Here is a 23,941-nt window from a genome sequence, read left to right as displayed (position 1 = left end):
ATTATTTGTCATAGACCCTGATGCACACTCTTAATTGTACTGCAAATCTCAGCATTGCAGTAAGAGGCTGTGATATAAACATAAATGTGTTAGCTACTGGCCCCATTCATCAGATTCAAAAAATTGTACAGTCTTAATCTGTTGTCATAGACCCTGATCACTGCTTCAGTAGATCTGTTAATCCTATCCCAGTTACTAGGATAGGCTGTATATATGATGAAATATGGTAACCCCTTCAACTCATCTAATGAATTCAATCATAACCCAAGGACCTTTTTTTAGTCATACTGCAGCAGAAGTATAAGCTGATCTACAGTTTGATTTTCCTGCAATCTCAGTCACCATGTAAAAGGGGACTAGTGGTAATACAAGAATAAATACGGTACCCAATGATCCCTCCCCTTCAACAGATCCAAGTATGTGATAATAAATCACAGGTCTCAGTTTTATGCTGTCTGCAGAAGATGTTAGCTTTGTGTTCAGTAGAACCAACCAATAGAATACTGCTGTCTGCTTCAATATTCAAGCATGAGGCGGGGATTTTTCTACCATTGTTGCTGACCTAAACCTGCCTGCAGTTAGTACTGTGTGGTGATGGTGTGGGAATAACAGACCAGGCACTAGGATATCTTGCACTGGACTTTAACTTCCCTCATTTCACCTGTCTGGAGTGAACAAAAGAAGGTAACAGTGCATGAAACCCAATGACACCATTAGGTATTACCATACATTTTATTTTCTTTGTTTAGTTTACTTGGTAAACATCATGGTTAGTTTTCGATACATGCATCACTTTATGGTGAGCTTGTAGGTATTATGCCATATCTTGAATATCAAAGTCATTAAATATGTTTGCTTTCTTGCAAAAGGGTCTTAAATACTTTATATTTCTCAAAAATGTAAAGTAATTTTGTTTTCAGTTTTAAAAATAAAAATAAATTAAATTGTAAGTATGTGGGACACAAGACAGAATTTACTTTGTTGTCAAGATAGTAGTGCCAGACAAAGTACACACTGATATTGTATACACAAAGGCTGCAGTGTATCAGGATAAGGTTTGTCAGATAACATTTTTTGTGTGGAAATTTCTCACCTTTGCCAGCTCTCCTTACAGCTTTCTTTTGTTCCATTTTCACCTCTGGCACACACTGAACTGTATTTGTCAGTATTAAAGAACCATCTTTGAAATGTAGAAAACTAGTCTTTCCAAGTCATTTTTGTCCAGTACACACTCTCTCTCTCTCTCTCTCTCTCTCTCTCTCTCTCTCTCTCTCTCTCTCTCTCTCTCTCTCTCTGTGATTGTTATTACTGTATGTGGAGGGGGGTGGGGAGAAGAGAGAAAACAAATTTGTATGGCATAATGGATAGTTGAATAATGTAATATGTAATTCCATGTGTAAATCTAAATCCTTCCACATGCTGACCAATCTAATTACTGGCCATGTGCAAATTTAAATCCTTCCACATGCTGACCAATCTAATTACTGGCAATGGGTGTCAGGCACCACATTTTGTATAGATGCATTGGTCATTGGAACAAATTGTTATATTAAGATTCTTTGTTTCGCTATATCTTGTGAAAAAAAGACCAAGCTTTTGCCTTTGTCAGATTATAGATCACTTCAAAATGTCAAAATTGACCTATATATTATGTACAAATTCAGATCATCGTAATTTCAACATTATTTCAACATCTTTATCAAATTTTCAGTTTGCTCGAAAAATTTATCTATATTAATATGATTTATATGATATTGTACTTTGCTTCTAAGTAGATGTGGCACTCTGGCAGTCAGCCATTTTAAAGGGATGTTTTCAGTTATCCATTTAAAAAGACACCTCTTTTAATGACATTTATAAAACTAATTTCTAAATCTTACTTGTGTGTGATCACCAATATGTTAATGAAATGTATAATTAAAGGACAAAGTTTAATTGTCCCTGGAGGGGCCATTATTATGCAAGTTTCACTAGGATTGCATTGATCTAAAGTATTATGTTTAATATTTTATTTTTAATAATGTTTCCATGTTGTACTGTATTGTTTCTTCTTCTTGTTTATAATTTTACAAGTTTAACTTGTCTTACTCAGATAGATGTATTGCAGTTTTTCTGTTGTTGTCCTAAGCTTTACATTTGTTAGTGACGAACTGAGTTTCTTACAGCATTTGTTTTTAAAATCATCAAATTAGTCAAATAATTACATTTGTTTCCTGTAACCTGACCAACCCATCTTTTCCTACCTTGTATTTTTAAGTGAACATTTTTCTTGAAATTTTCACATCTAGTCTGTTCTGAATTTTTGTATCACTTTGGTATAAAGTACTGACCATTTGGAATATGTTGTAGTTCTTCAGTATGATTATAGGAAGTAACCAAAAATATACAATTTATATATGAAAAAAGATTCATTTAAAAAAAAATACCTACCATCCAATTGAACATTTTACAACCCAAGTATAGGAAAGAATTTTTGGACTTGATCTCATGCTACTTATGTGGGTAATTTGCTGTGGTACGTGATGGGTTAAAGTTAGGGACCCTGAGCTGCAAAGGCCTATCCACAAGTCTATCGGATTCTCTAGATACCCTCTCCTCCAGCCCTTCCTGCCATCTTGATGAGCTATGGTATCTCAGCTGGCCAAGTGCCAGACTTACAATGCACTGGTCTTTGGTTTGATACCTACCCAGGCCAACCAAGGTCTGCTGCCTCCATGTGTCCTTGGCTCCCATTTTCTCAGCATGATGTAGCAAATAATGTGTTAACAGTGCCATTAAAATTACGACACACACGCACACACATAGCTTTTATTGTATGAACACTCATGTAAGTCTTACCAAAGAGTACAGTGTGTTATCATTGGTATGCCATAATAAAGGATTATGGTTTCTTTGTATAATTGACTTAACACCTTGACCCCCAAGGAGATAAGACTTTTTCTTGGATATAGTTAGAAAATAGAGTTAACCCTCTGCAATTGTACTACACTTCTATTATTATTTGATGGATTTATGGTCCTTTGTATCTATTTTATGTTTTATTGCAGGTGTTCTTTCATTGGCTGGTATTTCAGTCCAACTGTGAATAAAATATTATTTGCTAATAGTGAATTTTCCTCTAAAAACAAGATTGATACAAAAGAATGTACCTTCAAAGTAATCAGCCATATTGAAATCACTGACCTCAGATTGATACAGAGCTGTGTATCCTGGCAGTAGTCAGACACAGTGATGTTAATAGGGGCCTTGATTTTTTGTTCATTCAAGCCTGTCCATTCAGTTTTCTAAGCATATATTGTTTGACTTTTTCTGTGATCTTAATTCATTTATCAGTTGGTCTTGACAGTCAAGTGCAACCAGTCTTTGTACAGTATTGCAGGGGTAGGGCAACCTTTTAAGATTCTTTAATATGGCGTCTGCTTCTTTTGAGTGGGACCAGACATCTTTAGCATTTGCATGTTCCAAGCAACTGTGTCTTATGAATTAGATAAATTTTCTGCTGGGGTTCTCCATTATAAGCCTCATTGCAGATGCTAATGTCTGGAGGTGGATTTTGTAGGCATTCACTTAAGTCTGGAGTTGGATTTTTATTGTTTATGGCCCAGCAAGTATGCAGAAGTTGATTAGTTCTAGGTCTGGATTATAGTGCAAAAACTTTAAAACCCTAAGTGCCTTACAAAAAAAAAGAATAACAGGGTTTTAGAAATTTGCCCAATATACATTTCAGTAAAGTTAGACAAGCTGAAATATTTGTATTTGCCAAGCTACTCCCATTGCCTGCTTTACCAACTAAATTCTCTTATTCAGGATATTTGGCCTAATGGACCAATAACACCTTCTGTATATTAAATTCCCAGTCTGTTTCCCTGGCAATTGCTTCAAGGAGTTGTAAATTAAAAAGTGAATATTTGTCTGATTTTCTCCATGGAGACATCCTTTCCTGTTTTTACTTTCCTATAGAATCTAATCCGGGAAATATTCCATTCCTGGCTCAAAAGACATTTAGAGGGAGACAACAAGGTAGTTTTATTTTGTAGATTTCATAGATGATAGATTATTTTTCAAGACTATGGGCCTTGAAGGCACAAAGGTAACATATTTGCTTTACCCCTCTAGAGCCTTGGGTTAGATTCCCAGCTGTTCAGTGGTTTTCCATGCAAGCAACTTACAGGTTTTCTTTATATAATGATGATATAGCCTTTGCTTTTGGTCATCCTTGTTTTGAAAAATGTAGTTTCTGCTAACTTCTATGATAGTATTTATCTTTGCCAAAAATTGTATGCAGTTTGCAGTTTTTAAGTCAAGACATGCTTTTGTTCACAATTTTTTTTTATGAGGGTGAACATTTTGCTTTCAAACCTTGTGTATATCTCAAATTTTTTTAAACCCTAACCCTAACCGTGTGTATATCCAACTAAAAAATAAGTAAAAGAAAATGTATGTATGAATGTAGTGTTTTATGGCACATCAGCACATTAGTGATTACATGGTGCCAACTAAAGGAAATTTAAAAATTAAGAATTGCTGAAAACCTTAAGGAATATAAAGTCTTTCAAATAATTGAATACATAAAGTACAGCAATATGAATGTTAAATGTAAAGTCAATAAATTATGACACATATATATATATATATATATATATATATATATATATATATATATATATATATATATATATGTAAAATGCATTCTCTCAAAAAGTTGATTTTCTTGGGTGAAACTTCATCCTACAATCTGAGGTTTGTTTTGTGGAGGTTTCATTTCATATATTTTTCAAAGCAGGATGAGCATGCTACTGGGCATAGAGTATTCAAAGTCAGCGTGTGCACTGTTGATTCACAGATTGTATGCACTGTTGAATAAGGTTGATCCACAGATACTATGCACTGTTGAATAAGGTTGATCCACAGATACTATGCACTGTTGAATAAGGTTGATCCACAGATTGTATGCACTGTTGAATAAGGTTGATCCACAGATTGTATGCACTCTTGTTTAAGGTTGATTCACAGATTGTATTCACTGTTGTATAAGGTTAATCCACAGATTGTATGCACTGTTGAATAAGGTTGATCCACAGATTGTATGCACTGTTGAATAAGGTTGATCCACAGATTGTATGCACTGTTGAGGAAGAGCTGATTCACAGAATGTATACATTGTTGAGGAAGGGTTGATCCACATAATGTGTGCACTATTGAGAAAGTGTCAATCCACAGGATGTATGCACTGTTGAGAAAGGGTTGATCCCCAAAATGTATGTACTGTTTGCGCCACATTAATAATGTTTAAGCATTTACACTGGTACAGGATTTTACATGGATTATGGGTACTGTTTGTACCACATTAATTATCTACAAGCATTAACACTGGTACAAGATTTTACATGGATTATGGGTACTGTTTGTAGAGATTTTACATGGATTATGGGTACTGATTGTACCACATTAATTATCTACAAGCATTAACACTGGTACGAGATTTTACATGGATTATGGGTACTGTTTGTACCACATTAATTATCTACAAGCATTTACACTGGTATGAGATTTTACATGGATTATGGGTACTGTTTGTACCACATTAATTAACTACAAGCATTAACACTGGTACGAGATTTTACATGGATTATGGGTACTGTTTGTACCACATTAATTATCTACAAGCATTAACACTGGTATGAGATTTTACATGGATTATGGGTACTGTTTGTACCACATTAATTATCTACAAGCATTTACACTGGTACCACGCTTTTTCGATTTGTTACGGGTACTGTTTGTGGCATATTTATCTTCAACTCGAATTACCTACAGATTATTCTTATTCAGGTAGATAATTAGTCTGGTCAATAGTAATTCAGGTAGATATTTTGTGGATATATTGCATTTAAAATTATTACTATTCATTTAAATTTTATTAACTTTGAAATTGTACTCTGCTCGCATGGGCTTACATTAATTCATTTTTTTAGTTCTTTGGCAGGTACTTTGTAACAATAAATTGGATATGCTGTTTTTAAGGTTGATATATTTTTTAAATAAGTCACAAGTTAAATGGGATTTTAAGTGTCTGGGGATTATGTAACCTTCATCTCATTTACAAAATTTTAGAATTTTAGTTGACTCACTGCTATTGTAATATAATGGTTTTTAAAGTATCAAATGCACAGGTATTAATTGAAATGGCCAGGGGTTCTGTTACATCAATTGTACATCTATCAACAATAGCTACTTGTATTTAGAAGTTTTCTAACAAGCCGATGAACCAGTTTTAAAGCAAACTGTGCAGAGAGCATCCTGGAATGAAGGCCTTTCAGTGGTGTACAAATGATACCAGTTGGCCATTAAATATGACATTTAAATAGCTTTTCAAACATAGCTCAATATAATTTCAAAACAATTTGACCAAAAGCATTTTTGTTTGAAGGCAGACCAAGCAAAAGTGGGTCTCTTGTACAATGATAACCAGGTAATATGGAATCCTTGTACAATGATAACCAGGTAATATGAAATCCTTGTACAATGATAACCAGGTAATATGGAATCCTTGTACAATAATAACCAGGTAATATGGAATCCTTGTACAATGATAACCAGGTAATATGGAATCCTTGTACAATGATAACCAGGTAATATGAAATCCTTGTACAATGATAACTAGGTAATATGAAATCCTTGTACAATGATAACCAGGTAATATGAAATCCTTGTACAATGAAAACCAGGTAATATGGAATCCTTGTACAATGATAACCAAGTAATATGGAATCCTTGTACAATGATAACCAGGTAATATGGAATCCTTGTACAATGATAACCAGGTAATATGGAATCCTTGTACAATGATAACCAGGTAATATGAAATCCTTGTACAATGATAACCAGGTAATATGGAATCCTTGTACAATGATAACCAGGTAATATGGAATCCTTGTACAATGATAACCAGGTAATATGAAATCCTTGTACAATGATAACCAGGTAATATGGAATCCTTGTACAATGAAAACCAGGTAATATGAAATCCTTGTACAATGAAAACCAGGTAATATGAAATCCTTGTACAATGATAACCAGGTAATATGGAATCCTTGTACAATGATAACCAGGTAATATGGAATCCTTGTACAATGATAACCAGGTAATATGAAATCCTTGTACAATGATAACCAGGTAATATGGAATCCTTGTACAATGATAACCAGGTAATATGGAATCCTTGTACAATGATAACCAGGTAATATGAAATCCTTGTACAATGATAACCAGGTAATATGAAATCCTTGTACAATGATAACCAGGTAATATGGAATCCTTGTACAATGATAACCAGGTAATATGAAATCCTTGTACAATGATAACCAGGTAATATGAAATCCTTGTACAATGATAACCAGGTAATATGAAATCCTCATTATATCAAACCACATGGTTGCCATAGTGATACCATTTGAACTGGTTTAGCTATTGTCTTTTTTGCATTAGCAAATGGTGCAACAATGGACATACAGTACTCCCTCAGTGTAACACTATGGGGGCCATAGAGTATACTGTGTTATAGTGGGACTACCTTATTGTGAAGTACATGATACGGTACTCACTGATTATAATACATTGTATGGAAGCAATAGAGTATACTGTGTTATAGTGGGACTACCTTATTATGAAGTACATGATACAGTACTCACTGATTATAATGCATCCATAGGAACCATGGAGTATAATGTGTTATAGTGAGACCACCTTATAACGAAGTACACACATGTAACTGTGCACAATGCTTTCAATGTTAAATAATAAAAAGGCTTTACAGCCATACCTTGTAACAGAAAATGTGTTGTAATAAAGATCACTATAATGAAGGAGTGGTATAACTCTTTTCTGGCAACTACAGCAGTGTCCTCAGCATGAAGGCAATTAGAGTGTTTGTACAGTGGTATAACTCTATTCTGGCAACCAAGTTAGTCAGCTTGAAGATAATCAGAGTGTTTGTATAGTAGTATAACTCTATTCTGGCAACTATAACAGTGTCCTGAGCTTCAAGATAGAGTGTTTGTATAGTGGTATAACTCTCTTCTGGCAACCACAGCAGTGTCCACAGCTTGAAGATAGAGTATTTGTATAGTGGTATAACTCTATTCTGGCAACAATAACAGTGTCCTGGGCTTTAAGATAATTAGAGTGTTTGTATAGTGGTATAACTCTCTTCTGGCAACCACAGCAGTGTCCACAGCTTGAAGATAGAGTATTTGTATAGTGGTATAACTCTATTCTGGCAACAATAACAGTGTCCTGGGCTTTAGGATAATTAGAGTGTTTGTATAGTGGTATAACTCTCTTCTGGCAACTCAGTGTCCTCAGCTTTAAGATAAATAGACTACAGTTGGATAGCAAAGTTAGTTACCAGATGACTTTATTAACATTACTATAAGGGTAAAACTTTAATTATTCAAATAATTAACCTGTTTTTGTTTCTTCACTCAACTGTATTCATAATTTCATTTATAATGCACGTGAAAATATATCAGTGTGATGAATGAAGCCATATAAAACATTGTTTGATGTCATAATGACATGATGTTTGTCCCTATCAGTGATTTTTTTTCTCCACTTGATTATATTCATGTACACAGGAGGTCCAAGAATTGTATATAAATATACTCATCTCATACAATTAATGTATGCAGGAAGTCCAACACGGGTACATAAATATACTCATACAGTTAATTGATGCAGGAAGTCCAACATGGGTACATAAATATACTCATCTCATACAATTAATTTATGCAGAAAGTCCAACACGAGTACATAAATATACTCATCTCATACAATTAATGTATGCTGGAAGTCCAATGTGGGTACATAAATATACTCATCTCATACAATTAATGTATGCAGGAAGTCCAACACGGGTACATAAATATACTCATCTCATACAATTAATTGATGCAGGAAGTCCAACACAGGTACATAAATATACTCGTCTCATACAATTAATTTATGCAGGAAGTCCAACACGGGTACATAAATATACTCATCTCATATAATTAATGTATGCAGGAAGTCCAACACGGGTACATAAATATACTCATCTCATACAATTAATTTATGCAGGAAGTCCATCATGGGTACATAAATATAGTCATCTCATACAATTAATGTATGCAGGAAGTCCAACACGGGTACATAAATATACTCATCTCATACAATTAATTTATGCAGGAAGTCCAACACGGGTACATAAATATACTCATCTCATACAACTAATTTATGCAGGAAGTCCAATACATGTATGGGTATATGAAAAATAAATATTTTATTTTTGTTTAGAGGTCTTTGCATGTTAAATACAGCAGTTAGAATCCCAGAATTATGTGTCTGTGCCACAACCTTTTCCATGGCACTCACTCAGCTTACAAATGGTGTCTGATTCCCTCTGACCTGCAGTAAGATGGTCATAATATTGTGCCATTCTAATTTCTCTTCAAGTTTAAAAGTTAGTCCAAGTTTAAAAGTTAGTCACAAGTTTGTTACAAAGACTTTGTTTGGCAGACCCTGACTAATTATCTCTTAGTGCTATCAGTTGGTTCCTCACTTTTCCAGGTCAGGATGTCTTACCTTCAATGCTAATTATGTGAAGTTGAAACCTAACCTTTTACAAAAGGGGGTGTAATTTTGTAAGTTCCAGCAGGTGCTAGTCATGGCTAATTTAACAAGTCATAAATTTCTCCTTAGATATTTCCAATTGGACAACAGTTCACCTCAGTGATAAATAATGCGGGAGTGCAAGCATGAAAAACGTTCTTGGCATCAGTTATTGCCAAAAAAAATCCAAGTTTATACATTATGTGTCTGTTCATTTGGCTAATTTTATTAGAAGTCTTCTTGCAAGGACATCTTTTTACAGGAATTAGTACACTTTCCATTCACTCTTATGTCGCTATTGATATTTGTTTCACTGGACATGTTGCTAAATTAGGTGTGGTGTTTGATGGCACAGCAACACAAGTGGTTTATTTAGTACTGAGTCAGTTGGAGTAAAGTGCCTTACTCAAGAACACAGGTAGTCAAACTGGGCTGATTCAAAGAAAAACTGTTCTCATATGATTGCACCAAGTATTACAGCTGCAAAGAAAATAAGCTTTTTCTTTAAAGCAAATTACAGTACATACAAATTTATGAAGTTGGGGACTGACCATTTTAATTTTATGGGGATGTCTGAGAGTTTCTTTCAAGCCTGGATATTTTTGTCTTTATTTTTTTTTAACTAGTGTAATGGACATATTTAGTTCTTCTTTTTTCACTACAATTCAGTGCAAGAATAGTTGTATGTAAGCTGTTTTGGGAACTGGAGTCGTAAAAAAAATCTGTGGCTTGCCCTCAACACACGTACAATGATCAGTCACAAAAGACCTGGGAAGTAACTTGACACTTCATCACAAACTTTTTACAGGAAACAGCATTTAGGAGATTCAAATATGAATAAGAATATTATTTCAAACCAAGCCTCCATAATTGGTTTTAATTAATTACCATAATTAAAATAGTTTATTTAAAAGCTAGTGTTATTAATACAACATTGTCATGTTAATGATGATACAACAGAAATAATATTGTACAGGTAAATAAAATCTCATTTACATAGAAATAATTTTTGTACAGGTAAATAAAATCTCATTTACATAGAAATAATTTTTGTACAGATAAATAAAATCTCATTTACATAGAAATAATTTTTGTACAGGTAAATAAAATCTCATTTACATAGAAATAATTTTTGTACAGGAAAATAAAATCTCATTTGTGTATCTAACATTTGGTTTAATGCTCATTGTGAAATAGCTTTAATAAAATGAACAAGATTAGACTGTACATTTTTTGTATTAATTAGTATCAATTAGGTAAACATGGGGTAATTAAGAACACCTCACCCCATTCAGATATGATAAATTATGATTGACAGGGGAACTGTTCCTCTGTAATTTATACAGGAAACAGCATCAGCAGCAGGAGGTAAGGAGATTTCACACTTCATTGACTCAGATATGAAAGCAAGCATTACCATGATGTGATCATTTTCTGCATAAAGATATAGCCAAATGGAGACCATATGTTGGGATTGGGATTTTTCCTGCTCCCTACTGTTTAAACTCTCTCTGTAGTCAATGTTGTTTTTTAAAAACTCCTTTGAACTGTATAACATGAACTTCGTTTTATTCAGCAAAAAATAAAGACCTTCACAGGCAGAAATATTAAGAGCAAGCTTTATTAAGTCCATCAGGATAACAGTTCTTGTTTTGTATTAGACCTGATTTAGAATCACCAAGATAAGCACTATACAATGTTCCCTCATTTTACAGTATTTCTCCTTGATAAGACCATTGTACCAGCCAAGAACATTTCCAGGGATGAGTTTATTATCAGTAAAAAGTCAGGGAATTTTATCAGTTTTCAGGACAGTCAGACAAAAGTCTGAGAATTTTATCAGTTTTCACAAAAGTCTGGGAATTTTATCAGTTTTCACAAAAGTCGGGGAATTATATCAGTTTTCAGGACAGTCAGACAAAAGTATGCAAAATTTTATCAGTTTTCACAAAAGTCAGGGAATTTTATTAATTTTCAGGACAGTCAGACAAAAGTCTGAGAATTTTATCAGTTTTCACAAAAGTCTGGCAATTTTATCAGTTTTCACAAAAGTCTGGGAGTTTTATCAGTTTTCACAAAAGTCTGGGAGTTTTATCAGTTTTCACAAAAGTCAGGGAATTATACAAGTTTTCAGGACAGTCAGACAAAAGTCTGCAAAATTTTATCAGTTTTCACAAAAGTCAGGGAATTTTATTAATTTTCAGGACAATCAGACAAAAGTCCAGGAATTTTATCCGTTTTTTGGACAGTCAGACAAAAGTCCAGGAATTTTATCCATTTTTTGGACAGTAACAAAAATCAGGGAATATTATCAGTTTTCAGGAAAGTCAGAATTTTATCAGTTTTCACAAAGGTCAGACAAAAATCGGAATTTTTTAATTTGTCTCAAAAGTCATTTTATCAGTTTTCAAGAAAGTCAGACAGAAGTCAGAGAATTTAATAAGTTTTCAGGAAAGTCGTACAAAAATCAGGGAATTTTATTCTGAGAATTTTGTTATTGCTACTCCTGAATGGATGGGGGAGCTATGGTGGCTCAGTGGTCTGTGTGCCATACTTAAGACCGAAGGAGTGCTGGTGTGAATCCTACCATCAGAATAGCCTGGGTCAGGTACAGTGGTTTACCCTTTGGCAAGTCACTAACTAACCACTGTCAACTTGCACCACAGTGACTGCAAACCAGCACTTCAAAAACCAACAACACTGGACCACTACAGCAATGGTAATATTGATACAGGCATATTAAAATAAATGATAATATTGATATAGAGCCACATTAAAATAAAGGGTGATATCACTATGGCAGCACGTTAAAATAAAGGGTGATATCAATATCGAGGCACATTAAAATAAAGAGGTGATATCAGTATGGAGGTACATTAAAATAAAGGGTGATATCACTATGGAGGCACATTAAAATAAAGGGTGATATCAATATGGCAGCACATTAAAATAAAAGGTGATATCAATATCGAGGCACATTAAAATAAAGAGGTGATATCAGTATGGAGGTACATTAAAATAAAGGGTAATATCACTATGGAGGCACATTAAAATAAAGGGATGATATCAATATGGAGGCACATTAAAAAAAGAGGTGATATCAATATGGAGGCACATTCAAATAAAGAGGTGATATCAATATGGAGGCACATTCAGATAAAGAGGTGATATCAATATGGAGGCACATTCAAATAAAGGGGTAATATTGACATAGAGGCACATTACAATTTCTTTCCACATTTATAAATGGTGTTCTTTGCTCTTGTTGTAAATGACATTTTATAAATTCATACATTTTCACGAAAACAAAGCTTCATCATTTTGAAGGGAAAAAAAAGACATTTTTGCTGGCACAGTACTCTGTTTGAACTTTTTGCTGGTACAGTACTCCATTTAAAATGTTTGCTAGCACAGTACTCTGCTCTCATAACACTATTCATGGGAACAATAAGAATGCCTGCCTTTCATGCCAGGTTACTGTTTATTAAGGATCTCTGTTTAATAAGGTATTTAACACTTAGTGTTAACATTAAAATAATGATATGGAATCCATCACCATACATTCCTTATCGAAGTTACTGTTTTTCCTGAGATGCATGAAAGTGAGGGAGTATTTTACTTGTGGATTTGAGATTTGGTTCTGTTATTTTCATAAAATGAGAAGGTTCAGTGTTCACTGACTCTGTAAGCAATCACAAAATGAATGTCTATGAGTCCGTTGTGAACAAATTGTAAATTCACTTTTTTCCCAGTAGTAAATCACATGTATAAAAGAATGATACTCTTTCAAATGTCTTTAAATACATCTGATCTATGTATAGACTTGTGAAGAGTATGAAAGGTTGTTGTTTACTGGTAATTTTGGTGTTTGGAACCCTAACACAAGTTTTCTGTCAGCTATGTATCTAAATCATTTCTTTCTCCTAATACCAGACTGAGCTTTTGTGTTATCACACTTTCATCTGTGACATAATCTCTGTATAACATCTGACTTGCACTTAGAACATTTTGATGAACCAGCTAGTATCACTGATACTTTTACCAATTGGGGATGTAGACTTCAAGATTGGATCTTTTTCTTCAAGGGGGGGCTTCAATTCTCAGTTCCCTATGGTCAAAGAAAAGAACTCCTTCTATGTTGGTACGTTTATTTTCAAACTGGAAGCTCTTTGATGATGTTGGCCAACAAATACATTCCTCATCGTACTATCTGAGGAATGTATTTCATACAATGTTTGCACAGATACAATTTTGGGATTAATGATATTTTGTTGTGCAAAATTTGCTTGTGACATGAAAATGGTTTGGATAATCAGTAACCAGGATAAAAGAGACATGACTATACAACCTTGAAGTATTAGTCATCAAATTACTATTGGTATATTTTGCTTTCATTTAAAAAAATATTTTACTCATTAACTAAAATAAACATTCTTTAGCTTTTTATTTATTCTGCAACACTGCTGTTAGTGTTTGTAAGTACATGTGGTATTAAATATTAGGACAGTATGAAATTTTGGAACAAACGACTCAATGTAAACAAATGAATCCATATATGCAGACAATTTAATGTAAGTAAATAAGGTGATATAAAGAGATGACTCAATATAAACAATTGATTCAGTGTGAACAAATTACCTGTACACCTAATGCAAACAAAGAGTGTATTTCAGCTCCTCAGACTTGTGCCACTGTTATGCATTGTGGTGATGCAATAGATGGCACCAATGGCAACCTATCCAGACCATAACTTGGAAACATTTGCAATCTTGAGGCTTAATTATACAAACTAAATAGAATTAATCATAAGTCACATATCAATCACACAATTTCTATAACTCAATTACTGATCTCTTTGTTACATATAGTTGAGTTCTCCACTTTGCATATTCGAATTCAAAGCATAATGGAGAGTCCCAATTTTGTGTTATAGACATAAAAAAATATCTTCTAATAACTTTGACCACTAAGGTGGCCTGGTGGGTAGAGTGGTTGCCTTGGATTCAGGAGGTCGTGGGGTAGATCCCCTGCCGAGTCATACCAAAGACTTATCAAAATGGTACTAACAGCTGCCTCACCTGGCGCTCAGCGTTAAGAGGTTAGTGTTAGGACTGGTCGGCCTGGTGTCAGGATAATGTGACTGGGTGGCATGATGCCCCAGTGCTAGACATCACTATAAACTGCCACATTGCAGACATCATAGCGATATGACTGAAAAATTGTTAAAGCTACGTTAAAAATCCGAATCACACACAAAAACTCTGATTAGTTCTCTTCAGTTTGTGTTAACAATCCTCAAGATCACAATGTATTTCAACATTATGGCCCTGATGGCTTGCCATAAACATAATTCATCAATACATGATAGAAGACACATTATGATTAGAGCACAAAAAGAAAGCATATCTTTCATAATCCTGCGATGTTAACAACCAGTCTAGCAATTCAAAATAACACAGTGTATTCCATGACCAAAATTAAACGATTGTATTTGAAATGATTTATCAGATTTATTATACTGTGGGCTGAATGAAAACAATGACAAAGATTATTTGAAATGAAAACAATGACAAAGATTATTTGACATGAAAACAATGACAAAGATTTTTTGACATGAAAACAGTGACAAAGATTATTTGACATGAAAACAATGACAAAGATTATTTGACATGAAAACAATGACAAAGATTATTTGGCATGAAAATAACTTTTTAGAGTTTATTTGGCATGAAAATACATGTACACAGTTTATTTGGCATGAAAATCAGGAACTATTTACTTATAAGGTATCAGTAAGTTGTCACTTCAACTTTAATGTTTTATTTACTGTCGGTTGCTGATATTAATGTACAAAAGCATTTCTTGACACCAAAAAATATAAAGTATTGTTAAACATCAGAAAGAGTAAAATCCAGTGTTCGGTCACAAATTTGTGATGTAATAATTTGTGATATAATTCTACAATTGTCCAAAAATAATTGTTTTGTCATAATAATTTGTGGGAGTTAATATCTTGACTGGCAAAGGGGCCATGAGTGGTCGAATGCACTCACCATTACTGATCACTGCCATCTCACTTCTGTCTGCGTGGGTTCGAGTCTTGGGGTTCTGCCAATGTGGGTATATGTAAAAGCTCGCCTGTAGCTTCTTGTGGGTCAGTGGTTCTTTCTGGGGTTTTCCTGGGTTCTTTCTCCACCATTTATACTGGCTGCTATGTATAGCCTGTCTTGTGCTGAAAAATGGCATTAAACTTACAACAACAACAACATATATTGGCTAACCTTTCATAAATATGTTTGAGATAACCATCTTGAATTATACTGTTTATTGTTGAAAATTTTAGGACATTAAAAGGCAGTTTTTCTATCCCATACTTAGTTTTACAGAGACATCCTAATTTAAAAATCCACATATCAGTAATTATTATGGTCTGTAACAATACCCTGCACTGCTTTATATGGATTGTCTGAACTCCCAAAGTGATTCAGCTACAATCCATGTGAAAGAAACAATTTAGGGCTGTTTTTGGTAGCATGTAAATTGCAAATTTCAATTTCACTTTGGTTTTTTTCCATTGCAGCATGTAAATCAGTAAATAAAGGTGCAGAATCCATTATTTTCTTTTTAGCATATGACCAAGAACATCGATTTAAAGAAACAAAATGTCCAGTCGAGTGTCATGCAAAATGCAAATTTCAGTTTCAGCAATTTCATCTCCATAACTTCAGAAAATCAGTAATGACAGAAAGAGATAGTATTTGTTAGTGAATTTCCATGGAGAATATCAGTACTATAAGAATTCTGTATGAAACCTTGCTTTTAGGCTTGGATCCACCTTCAGTTTACATGACAGATTATACCACTTTAATTGCACCATCAGCATAATTTTGTATGTTCATTGCTCAGTTAGTGCTTGGTAAGTTGTACATTGTAGTCAATGTACATTTTAAGTTGTTTTCCACTGTCTGTTCTTGATCATAAACTGCTGTCTTAATCAAACACTGGTATCTAGTCTTAATTATACACTGATATATAGTCTTAATCATAAACTGATATCTAGTCTTAATCATAGACTGATATCTAGTCTTAATCATAAACTACTGCCTAGTTTTAATAATAAACTGATATCTGGTCTTAATCATCAGCTGATATCCAGTCTTAATCATACACTGGTATCTAGTCTTAATCATAAACTGATATCTAGTCTTAACCATAAACTGATATATAGTGTAAGCGGTTGCTACTGGTGGTGTGGTATAATGAGGTTGTACCTTCTTACAAGGTGTTTGCTTTATTTGGCTATCATTATCTAGAGGGTGATCACCCTTGATATTGTTACTGACTGGATCGAGTAAATATTAAAATGAAGTGTGACATTTATATATGGAATAAATAGAGATCTGAGCAGATAAATAGAACAGAATGACACGAGCCACCATACATGGAAAAACAAAAATTTGATCAGTTACATAAACAACTGGGATAATACATTATGTTAGGAAGAAACACTTCTTTGGGAATAAATCTTTCACTGAATTTCAAACACAAATATATTTATCTAAATAACTGATCTGTTTTAAATGATATAATCATATAATCGAGTGAACGATCGAAGTCATTGCCTTGTACAACTTATTAACCTGCTTATTCCAGTCCTCTCCGACTTCACTATCATGATTCCTCCAGGTCCTTTCGCTTTTTCCCTTTTCTGACCTCCCTACTGTCTCACCTCTTTTTGGCCCTCAAACTTTGTGTGGGTAGTTGGATATGTAAGTAGGTTCGTCAGTGGATACGTCTGTGGATACTTCTCTGGATACATCCATGGATCTATTTCCTCTTTTGCTTTCAAGCTTTGTTCACTTCTACTGCCAAAATTGTGTCCATTGACTTTCCATACATCTGGTCCCTTTGACCAATTTCTTATGAGAGAATTTCTTCCAAATTCAGTCTCAGAGTCCCTTGTATTTTCACTCTTGCAGGAAAATTGCAGACTGACTAGATTTCTTTCGATGAGGGCAATTTAACCCCAAGGATTTTTCCTGTGGGAACCATGACCTTTATTTAGCATAACAAATCAGGATTAGATATATTTAATGCCAAAATTGCAATCAGCATGACTTATAGAATTCCAAACAACAGATCTGGAAAATTTCAAATCTGACAGTTCCGATACAAGGTCAAAGTTAACTGTTCCCTTTCTAGTCGTCTAACGGCTAAGTAAACAAAGGCTTAATTAAGAATCACTTCCTCTCCCGACACAGACATTAGAAATCATTGCAGTATAGCAATTTAGCAAGCACCATTAATTGTTCTGTGACCCAAATTAATGTGTTCTGCTTAGATCGACAGAAATTTGCATCCTTACATATAGTCTTAATCATAAACTGATATCTAGTCTTAATCATAAACTGCTGCCTAGTCTTAATCATAAACTGATATCTAGTCTTAATCATAAACTGTTGCCATGTCTTAATCATGCTCTACTGCAACCATAATATTATAATTTTATGTTTTGAAAAATGTCTTTGTATGTGGAGTGTTGGGTTCAAATACTACAGTATTAAATAGGGGTTAGGGGGATATTATGATACTATCCTTTTGAACGTCCATCCATCTGTCTGTAATTATTTTCTCCACCTACACTGCTGGTGTGAAATTCACCGAACTTCACCAGAAGTGTGGTATTATATGTGGTAATCATGTGCATGTAAGCAATTAACTTCTGAACTCGAGGAAAAATTGAAGATGAATTTAGAAGGAATGAATTCAACAAATGATTAATAAACTTTCATCAGTGAATATATACTGTATGCAGTTTAGACTAACCTTGTGCATTATTGAAGACTCACACCTTCTGTGAAGTTGAATCTCTTTCCCCACGCTCCACACTTCGTGACACGTGTCCTTTGACAATTTAATGAGAAATATTTATATTTCCCAGAGCTAAATTCAGTCTTGCCTCAGAATCTTGGACTGACTAATTTAATGAGTTTGATTTCTTAAAACACTGATTCCTTTCTGGGAACACACACACCCTGTTTTAGCATAGCCAGCCAGGATTACTTTTTTAACCACCAAAATTTTTATCACTCCCATCGAAGTCAGAATAATCCTCTCTAGACTCGTTTTTTTTTAATTATCATTTTATGACACCTGTTTCAAACGGCCCATGACTTCCAAAAAATGTTCCACTAGTTTGTCTCAGCTCTTGACATTTACTGCTATTGTCCTTGCATTAACATTGCACTCGATCTGTCTCTGACAGTTAACTGAGTGAGTCTTAATTAAAACTCATTTCATGCCCCAAATGTATGGTGAGCCTAACCCATACATCAAACTTAATGGGTAAGTTTTAATCATGCTGACCCCAACAGAATGTACTGCAAATTTATCCAAGAGAAAACACTTAGATTCCAAAATGTGTGTGTGTGATTTGGATTTTACGATGTCTGCAATGTGGCAGTTTATAGTGATGTCTAGCAATGGGGCATCATGCCGCAGACATGTAGCATGATGTCCCACCCAGTCACATTATCCTGACACCAGGCTGACCAGTCCTAACACTAACCTCTTGATGCTCAGTGCCGAGCATGGCAGCTGTTAGTACCATTTTTGTAAGTCTTTGGTATGACTCGACCGGGGATCAAACCCACAACCTCCCACATCCAAGGCGAACGCTCTCACCACTTGGCCACCGGAGTGGTCCAGAATGTGTAACAAGAAAGACAGGATAACCTGAAAAGGAACTTTAAATTCCTACTTTATAAAAAGAATGATGTTATTAATAAATCCTGATTACATCGTATATATTTCTTAAAGAGGCAAAGAGTAGGATATAAATATTTGCACCCTCTGACATATTAGCCTTTTCAGCCAATTGACCTATTAGCCTTTTCAGCCAATTGACCTATTAGCCTCTTCAGCCAATTGACCTATTAGCCTTTTCAGCCAATTGACCTATTGGCCTTTTCAGCCAATTGACCTAGTAACCTTTTCAGCCAATTGACCTATTAACCTTTTAGCTAATCAACTCATTAGAGTTGGCTCATCAATACTTGCTTCACTCATACTATATTTGGTTTTGAGCAGGTGTTGTAGGTTCTGATATTTTATTTGGTTTTGAGCAGTTATTATAGGTTATAATATTTTATTTGGCATTGAGCAGGCATTATAAGTTCCTTAAACATTTCTTCAGATTTTCAGGGTCATCTAGGAACAATAAAAGATGTGAACAGTTTGGTTTTTAAATATAAGATATTCAGGTATGTCAAGGTGTGCAAGTCTCCTATGATGTATACATGCTACATATTCACCTGGCATTTACCTTGATTTGCTAGAACACCATGAAACAAGTATGTCATGGTGTGTAAGTCTCCTATGATGTATACATATTCACCTGGCATTTACCTTAATTTGCCTGAACATCATGGAACAGGTATGTCATGGTATGCAAGTCTCCAGTGATTTATATATTCACCTGGCATTTACCTTGATTTGGCTGTAAATCATGGAACAGGTATGTCATGGTGTGTAAGTGTCCTGTGATGTGTATATTCACCTGGCATTCACCTTGATTTGCTAGAACACCATGGAACAAGTATTTCAGGGTGTGCATATCTTCAATGATCTGTCTTATTCACCAGGCATTTACCTTGAATTAGGATGTGCAAGTCTCCTTTGGTGTACATATTCACCTGGCATTAACCTGGATTTGCTAGAACATCATGGAACTGGTATGTCAGGGTGTGAAATCTCCTGTGATGAACATATTCACCTGGCATTTACCTTGATTTGCTCCAACATCATGGAACAGGTATGTCATGATGTGCAAGTTCCTGTGACGTACATATTCACCTGGCACTGACCTTGATTTGCTAGAACATGGAACAGAGCTTTGAAGCTATCTGTATGTAGGCTTTATCATTTTCAAAACCAGTCTGTAAATACGTGTACATCTATCCCAAAAAATAAATAAAAATTAGAGTGTAATACCAAGTTTTGAGATTGTTGGTATGTACATAGGGATAATTTTCTCCACATGTAGTACAAGATAGTTTCACATTGTGATCTATCCTGTGTCCATACAATCAGTCTGTTTGTCAATTATACAGGTAACATGATGTAATACCTGCATGTTCGCTGTAGTCAGATATGATGAATAGAAAAACAGGTTTGTACAACAAAATAATGTCTGAGAAGTTTTTACAAAATAATTTCTTTGTAAGGTTGCAAACTTTTGGACTAAATTTGCATGGAAGGAGTTATATCAAACTAGAGTGTGAAGTGAGACATACATGGAGCAGTCACTTTTCTGTCAGTATCAAGAATTTAAGGTTTTGCTTAAAGTTTTCATTTGCATATTTTCCTAAATACCTTAATCATTACTCATCATATTTGTCATGAATCGTTATGAAGCTAAGACTTATCTTTCATTGTCATGCTGTCTCGCACATTTGCTTTGTCATTGAAGCTTGCATAATGAAGGTTTTGGTTAAAGATTTTTCATTGGCTGTATTAGAATATTATATTTCTAAACTCCTTGACAGATTGTCTTCTTACCTACCATTATGAAGCTAAGACAATTCATTTTACAACATGCCACTCTACTTAAAGTCAGTCATAGAGCATTTGCATTATTGCTTTGATTACATTTTTTTATTTGCTTACATTTTTTTGAGGGATTTTCTTTATACTTGAGATGAATCATTATGTTGCCACGGTAATTAATTCTGCAACATGTACTCACTCCTTTGATGATGGGGACAGTGTCACATCCATTGGTTAAAGTTTTTTCATTGTCTTACCTTTGCTAAAACCCTTGATGGATTTTATTCATACCTTGGATGAATCGTTATGAAGCTGGGATAATTAATTCTAGGATTTACAAACTCGACCTTTTGACATTGAGATTAAGGTCACATATTTTACAGCAGTGCGGTAAGTTTGGACATACATGCCATGGACTTTTTGTCATGATGGTTCCATGTTCATGTAATGATGTTGGTGGATGAGAGTACATTTTCTTGGTCATATCCCACAGCTGACATTAGGAATAGTTTTGGGATGTTTGTGTGTTGTATGGCACAACAACTCAAGTAGGTTATTTTGTCCCAAGGCAATTGGAGTCAAACGCTGTGACCAAGGACGCACTACAGTAACCAGACTGTGCTGATCCAGTGATAGGATTTGAACCCACTCCCATTTGGTAATGAGTCTAGCTTGCTAACCACATACCTACTTTGGTTCTTGCCTCATCCCTAAAGCTGCAGGTGGTTGCCCTTTTGAAAAAAATAATAGACTGTCCTTTGGAACATGCATTTTCTTACAATGGAGTAGACTGCATAATTCATGTCATTTGAAACACTTTTGGTTGTTGAACACTTTCATGTTTTGTTCCTTTTTAATATAACATGGCTCAATGTTCACTTGTCTGTCAAGTTACTTACCTTTCAGTCTGTAAATAAATTAGAAGTTTCTCAAACCTGTGCTTGTAATCTATAGCAATTAATTATCCATTTGTCTTTCTCTACCAAAAGGTGACTTTATTTTAAATGCAAAGTTTTTATAATCTTTTTATTGCTATTGATAATTTTTTTAATAATAAGAGGTTATTGAAATGAGGTTTTACTTTTAATGCTTGACCAGTCCGGTCACCTAGTGGTTAGGAATGGTACTAGCAGCTGCCATGCTAGGTGCTCATCATTAAGAGGCTAGTGTTAGGACTGGTTGGCCCGGTGTCAGGATAGTGTGACTGGGTGAGACATGCTTCATTTCTGATTCATGATGCCCCAGTGCTAGACATCACTATAAACTGCCACACTGCAGAAATAAAATTGTTAAAGCTAGGTTAAAAATCCAGATCACACACACACTCACACACACACTTTGTAAGCTTAGATTTCTTCCAGACAAGTTGAGATTTGTTATCTTTTGATGATGTATCTTGAATTAGTCTCAAAACAAACAAGTCAACTGGATTGCTGTTACAATTCCTGAAAAGATGATAGAATTGATTACTTAGAAAGTTTGACAGCTGGTAGGGAATGTATCTGACACTCATTAGAATTGCTTCTAATGCAGAGAGTTGCATATGTTCAAAGTATCTTTATCACTGTGAGCTTCGCAACTGCAAACAAATTAAAGAATTTAAATGTTTGTACGCAGCTGGGCAGATCGCCACATCTAGTTGTATGTGTATGCTGATAGGAATATAACCCAAAATAATCACAGATAAGTTTCATTTGATCCTGTTAAGTAGGAAAGGAAACTTTTGATAAAACAGTAAGTTTGTGTATTTTGATTCCACTTATGAGACTGGAGGAAACTAATCAGTTTCACCAAACTGTAATAATATGAGGGCTTGCTGCCTTGCACTTTCTAGATATCATCATTAAGACTGGTCTTCTACCTAGCATCTGAGGGAGTGATGTCTGTTTGGTAAATAAATGGAACCAGTCAAGGCCCATTTTAATTTTCATCCCACTTAACATATTTGAGAAATGTATGGAAGGAGACTGAAGAAGGGGTATCTTTCAGGTTTTTTGCCAAGTACTCAGATATAATCAGAAAGGCTTGTCTTCTGTCTGGCATTCGAGGGAATAATGAGTGGGATAAAAAAAAAAAACATCTAACCAGTTGAGGCCCAGTTTAATTTTCATTCATTCTTACTTCACCTGTTTAAGTAATTCATGTAAGAATGAACCATCATTTTGTGCATTTAGAGTTCATAAATACAATCATCAAAAATGGTTTTCTCTCCAGGATCAGAGAAATAATTGCTGTGGTTAAAAGCATGGAGCTAGTGAATTCCCAATTTAATTTTGAACCCAATTAGCATGTTTTAGAATTTCATGTAAGAAGGGGCATCATTTGGGGATTTGTAGAGCTGACATGGAATTGTATTACTGTCTAAGCTGTGTTTCAATCATGCTTTTCGTTCAAGGTGATGCATATTACAAGAGCTGAAAATGCATAGACTACACAATGCAAGATGGATGCACAGTGCAAGATTGATACACAAGCCAAAGCTATTTCCTGTTCCGATCATCTTGTGCCAATTTTTAAGTTTTGTCTTTTGCCTGAAAAATATAAGGCTGTGAATCAGTTCGAAAACTCTTGTAATCATTTACTGCAGGAGTTTATAGCTAAGACATGAAAACCTTTAATGTTGGAAAGAAGACTCTCAGTTATTTGAACTCCCATTAAACAAATACCCTGTTTTATCCGAACTTTTCATCTGATAAATTTGTTCTTGTTTATATCTTTCTTAAATCTATTATTGGAACATCAATTA

At 34.5% G+C, this 23,941-nt stretch overlaps 1 protein-coding gene across 1 annotated transcript in view; it reads left to right on the top strand.

Moving 5' to 3' along the window:
• The first annotated feature begins 463 nt into the window (after positions 1-463).
• The window catches only part of LOC149804167 (uncharacterized), a 177,339-nt gene continuing 153,861 nt past the window's right edge, over positions 464-23,941 (top strand). Inside the window, exon 1 of the mRNA XM_089954054.1 lies at positions 464-684. The gene's annotated coding sequence lies outside the window, so the exon portion shown is untranslated. The remainder of the gene's footprint in view (positions 685-23,941) is intronic.

The sequence above is a fragment of the Sinohyriopsis cumingii genome, chromosome 3 (genome assembly GCF_028554795.1).
Source record: "Sinohyriopsis cumingii isolate HCF-2022 chromosome 3, ASM2855479v2, whole genome shotgun sequence".
NCBI classification, from domain to species: domain Eukaryota; kingdom Metazoa; phylum Mollusca; class Bivalvia; order Unionida; family Unionidae; genus Sinohyriopsis; species Sinohyriopsis cumingii.
This window is presented reverse-complemented; position numbering and strand designations above follow the sequence as displayed.